Below are 6,000 nucleotides of genomic sequence, written 5' to 3' on the forward strand. Positions count from 1 at the left end.
TGGTAGTCAGAAGGTCATGGGTGATCATCGCTGCTCTTCCGATTATCTGCTGTGTGACCTTGGGCAGGTCACCTTGCTTCTCTGTGTCTCCGTTTCCTCACCTGGAAAATGGGGATTCAATACTTATTCTTCTTCCGTTTAGACTGAGTCCAACAAATTTTCCCCTCCTCCCCCTCTCCATTCCCCCCTGCCTTACATCCTTCCCCTCCCCACAGCACCTGTATATAAGTATATATGTATATTTGTTTGTACATATTTATTACTCGATTTATTTATTTATTTTACTTGTACATATTTATTCTATTTATTTTATTTTATTAATATGTTTTGTTTTGTTCTCTGTCTCCCCCTTCTAGACTGTGAGCCCGCTGTTGGGTAGGGACCGTCTCTATATGCTGCCAACTTGTACTTCCCAAGCGCTTAGTACAGTGCTCTGCACAAAGTAAGCGCTCAATAAATACAATTGAATGAATGAATGAGTGAATGAATGAATGACTGTGAGCCCCATGTGGGACAAGGACTATGTCCAATCTAATTATCTTATAATAACAATTGTATTTATTAAGCACATACTATGTGCCAGGCACTGTTCTAAGCGCTGGGGGAGATACAAGATGATCAGGTTGTCCCACCTGGGCCTCACAGTCTTCATCCCCATTTTCCAGATGAGGTATCTGAGGCCCAGAGAAGTGAAGTGACTTGCCCAAAGTCACACAGCTGACAATTGGCAGAGTCGGGATTTGAACCCATGACCTCTGACTCCAAAGTCCATGCTCTTTCCACTGAGCCATGCTACTTCTCCATAATGTCATCATTATTATTAAGTGGCATAGCCAGTGTCCGGTGGTCATGGCCGAGGTTTGCCATTACTCCCCTCCTCAAAAATCTCCAGTGGCTGCCTGTCAACCTACGAATCAAGCAAAAACTCCTCCCTCTGGGCTTCAAGGCTGTCCATCCCCTCGCCCCCTCCTACCTCACCTCCCTTCTCTCCTTCTCCAGCCCAGCCCGCACCCTCCCCTTCTCTGCCGCCGCTCACCTCCTCACTGGGCCTCGTTCTCACCTGTCCCGCCATCGACCCCCGGCCCACGTCCTTCCCCTGGCCCGGAATACCCTCCTTCCACACATCCGCCAAGCTAGCCCTCTTCCTCCCTTCAAAGCCCTACTGAGAGCTCACCTCCTCCAGGAGGCCTTCCCACACTCAGCCCCCTTTTTCCTCTCCTCCTCCCCATCCCCCGGGCCCTACCTCCTTCCCCTCCCCATCGCACTTGTATATATGTTTGTAAAGATTTATTACTCTCTTTATTTTACTTGTACATATTTACTATTCTATTTATTTGTTAATGATGTGCATCTAGCTTTCATTCTGTTTGTTCTGACGATCTTGACACCTGTCTCCATGTTTTGTTTCCCCCTTCTAGACCGTGAGCCCGTTGTTGGGTAGGGACCGTTTCTATATGTTGCCGACTTGTACTTCCCAAGCGCTTAGTCCAGTGCTCTGCACACAGTAAGTGCTCAATAAATACAATTTAATGAATGAATGAATGAATGAATGAATTCCAGGGCCTTTTGCAGGCTTTGCATGTGCAAAGCCCTGGGCCACTCCAATGGCTACCCTGCAGTTGGGTGGCAAGCAGAGCTCAGGATGGGGCTACCTGAGGGAAGAGCCACTGACCTGCCTCACTCGGTTGTCCCCTTGTCTCTGGACCAATGCTACCCCAGCAGGCTGGTGACCAGGACCTGGACAGCCCTCCCCAACACCCTCGGACACGAGACCCACTCACACTGGGTCTAGCCTCGAGGCAGATGAGAAGTACCATGGCTCAGTGGAAAGAGCCCGGGCTTTGCAGTCAGAGGTCATGGGTTCAAATCCCAGCTCCACCACTTGTCAGCTGGGTGACTTTGGGCAAGTCATTTCACTTCTCTGGGCCTCAGTGCCCTCATCTGGAAAATGGGGATGAAGACTGTGAGCCCCCTGTGGGACAACCCGATCACCTTTCATTCATTCATTCAATCGTATTTATTGAGCGCTTTCTGTGTGCAGAGCACTGTACTAAGTGCTTGGGAAGTCCAAGTTGGCAACATATAGAGACAGTCCCTACCCAACAGTGGGCTCACAGTCTAGAAGGGGGAGACAGAGAACAAAACAAAACATATTAACAAAATAAAATAAATAGAATAAATATTGTACTTCCCAAGCGCTTGAATGGGATTAACTACGATTGAATGAATGAATAAATATGTACAAATAAAATAAATAAATAAATAGAGTAATAAATGCGTACAAACATATATACATATATACAGGTGCTGTGGGGAAGGGAAGGAGGTAAGGCGGGGGGAGGGGGAGGAGGGGGAGAGGAAGGAGGGGGCTCAGTCTGGGAAGGCCTCCTGGAGGAGGAAGGCCTTGTAACCTCCTCAGTGCTTAGAACAGTGCTTTGCACATAATAAGCACTTAATAAATGTCATTATTATTATTATTATTATCCCCTAGGCCCTGCTTTGCCTTGAGCCGGACGTTGGGCCAGAGCGTGACTCAGAGCTTGAGACGGGGCCGGGGCCGGGGCTGGGGTCAGTAGGACACCACGACGTTTGTCTCTGAGGAAGTGTAGGGTTTGAAAGGAGAGGCAGTGTTACCTAGAGGAAAGAACAGAGGCCTGTGAGCCCGCTGTTGGGTAGGGACCATCTCTCTATGTTGCCAACTTGTACTTCCCAAGCGCTTAGTACAGTGCTCTGCACACAGTAAGCGCTCAATAAATACAATTGAATGAATGAATGAATGAATGAATGGAGTCAGAAGGACCTGGGTTCTAATCCCGTTCCGCCAACTTGTCTACTAGGTGACTCTGGGTAAGTCACTTCACTTCTCTGGCCTCAGTTACCTCATCTGTAAAATAATAATGATGATGGTATTTGTTAAGCGCTTACTATGTGCAAAGCACTGTTCTAAGCGCTGGGGAGGTTACAAGGTGATCAGGTTGTCCCACGGGGGGCTCAGAGTTTTAATCTCCATTTTACAGATGAGGTAACTGAGTCACAGAGAAGTTAAGCGACTTGCCCAAACTCACACAGGTGACAGTTGGCGGAGCGGGGATTTGAACCCATATCCTCTGACTCCAAAGCCCATGCCCATGGCCATTCCCCCTTTCCATCCCCCCCGCCTTACCTCCTTCCCTTCCCCACAGCACCTGTATATATGTATATATGTTTGTACGTATTTATTACTCTATTTATTTATTTTACTTGTACATATCTATTCTATTTATTTTATTTTGTTAATATGTTTGGTTTTGTTCTCTGTCTCCCCCTTCTAGACTGTGAGCCCACTGTTGGGTAGGAACCATCTCTATATGTTGCCAACTTGTACTTCCAAGAGCTTAGTACAGTGCTCTGCACACAGTAAGTGCTCAATAAATACGATTGATTGATTGATTGATGCTCTTTTCCACTGAGCCACGCTGCTTCTCCAATGAAGACTAAGACTGTGAGCCCCAAGAGGGACAGGGACTGTGTCCAATATGATTACCTTGTATTTACTTCAGTGCTTACTACAATCCCTAGCACATAGTAAGCACTTAAATGCCACCCAAAAAAAAAAATATGGAACTCTGCAATCAATCAATCAATCAATCGTATTTATTGAGCGCTTACAGTGTGCAGAGCACTGTACTAAGCGCTTGGGAAGTACAAGTTGGCTGCAGAAACGAGGGCAGAATCCAGACAGCCCTGTACCCATTGGAGAACCTCTCTGGCCTCATTTCCTCGGCACCAGCCCATCCAGCTCCTGATGGCCTGCCCTCTCTCCTCTCAGTCATCATCATCATCATCAATCGTATTTATTGAGCGCTTACTATGTGCAGAGCACTGTACTAAGCGTTTGGGAAGTACAAATGGGCAACATATAGAGACAGTCCCTACCCAGCAGTGGGCTCACAGTCTAAAAAGTGGGCTCACCCTCTGCCCTAGGTGCCAACCAACCAACCGGGAGGCCTGGACCCCAGCAGGACCTTATCCCCACCTCCACGGCCTGCTGGTGACTGGGGATTTGGAACAGGCACTAGAGGATTTAAGGAGCTTCCTGCGGAGGCCGGGAAATCCCATTCCTCTGAGCATCCCGGCCCAGGGCCGCAGCCAGCTGCGGACAACCCTCCCCTCCCTGCCAGGAGTCCCTCAGCGGTTTGGGGCGGCATGGTGATCATCCCCCCCCCGGTGACGTTGTTGTCTCCTGTCATGACGTGGGCCTGGGGAGTCAATTCTCCGTACTCCTAATCAATCAATCAATCAATCAATCGTATTTATTGAGCGCTTACTGTGTGCAGAGCACTGTACTAAGCGCTTGGGAAGTCCAAGTTGGCAACATAGAGAGACGGCCCCTACCCAACAGTGGGCTCACAGGCTAGAAGGGGGAGACGGGCAGGGCTGTCCTAAGGCAGGGCTGGACTCCTCGAGCGGCCAACGGAACATTTTTCCTGGGAACGCTCAGTGGCGGAGCTTCTGTATGTCAACCAGAAGAGAAGCAGTGTGGCTTAGTGGAAAGAGCACGGGCTTTGGAGTCAGAGGTCATGAGTTCAAATCCCATCTCCACTAACTGTAACCTGTGTGACTTTGTGCCAGCTGCTTAACTTCTCTGTGCCTCATTTACCTCATCTGTAAAATGGGGGTTAAAACTGTGAGCCCCCCATGGGACAACCTGATCACTGAACCCCCAGTGCTTAGAACAGTGCTTCGCACATAATAAGCACTTAACAAATGTCATCATTATTATTATTATCATTACAAGCACATTGGGTTGGACACAGTTCCCGTCCCACGTGGGGTTCACAGTCTCAATCCCCATTTTACAGAGAAGTTAAGCGTGGCTCAGTGTCAAGAGCCCGGGCTTGGGAGTCAGAGGTCATGGGTTCTAATCCCAGCTCCACCACTTGTCAGCTGTGTGACTTCGGGCAAGTCACTTCACTTATCTGGGCCTCAGTTACCTCATCTGTAAAATGGGGATGAAGACTGTGAGCCCCACATGGGACAACCTGCTCACCTTATGAGCCCACTGTTGGGTAGGGACTGTCTCTATATGTTGCCAACTTGTACTTCCCAAGCGCTTAGTACAGTGTTCTGCACACAGTAAGCACTCAATAAATATGATTAATTGATTGATTGTATCCTCCCCAGCACTTAGAACAGTGCTTTGCACATAGTAAGCACTTAACAAATGTCATTATTATTATTATTATTATTACAAGCAAATTGGATTGGACACAGTTCCCATCCCACGTGGGGCTCACAGTCTCAATCCCCATTTTACAGAGAAGTTAAGCAACTCGTCCAAAGTCACACAGCAGACAAGTGGCTTCGGAACAGGCCTACCCTTTCCCCAGACTTGAGATCCCCCACCACAGTCCCTCGGGCGAGCCCCGTCCCCCAGAGTCCGGCTCCCTGCCCACTCCATCAGCCAGCTCCAGGGCAGTGGAAATGGGGGCACCTCTGGCAGGGCTACAGGGCCAGGCCTGGTGGGAGGGGAGCAGGCCCCGCTCTCAGTCTGGCCCACCTAAAAAGTCTCATTTTCTATAAGAAGCTGGCTGGGCTGGGTGGGACCCCACACACACACTGGCTGAGGCCGAGAAAAACAAACTTCCTGGGATATCCTCATCCCGATCCCCGCGGAGCACAGCTTCAAGGGCTGACCTGCAGAGCTGAGAGCCAGCCCGGCCAAGGAAAACGGCGGCTCTTTGAAGCTCTGGCTCCAGATTCATTCATTCAATCATATTTACCGAGGGCTTACTGTCTGCAGAGCACTGTACTAAGCACTTGGGAAGTACGAGTCCAAGCGCTTAGCACAGTGCTCTGCACACAGTAAGCGCTCAATAAATACGATTGAATGAATGAATGAATACCAGTCGGCAACATATAGAGTCCCTACCCAACAATGGGCTCACAGTCTAGAAGGGGGAGACAGACAATGAAACAAGACATGGAGACAGGTGTCAAAATCGTCAGAACAAATAGAAT

The sequence above is a fragment of the Tachyglossus aculeatus genome, chromosome 7 (assembly GCF_015852505.1).
Source record: "Tachyglossus aculeatus isolate mTacAcu1 chromosome 7, mTacAcu1.pri, whole genome shotgun sequence".
Lineage (NCBI taxonomy): Eukaryota > Metazoa > Chordata > Mammalia > Monotremata > Tachyglossidae > Tachyglossus > Tachyglossus aculeatus.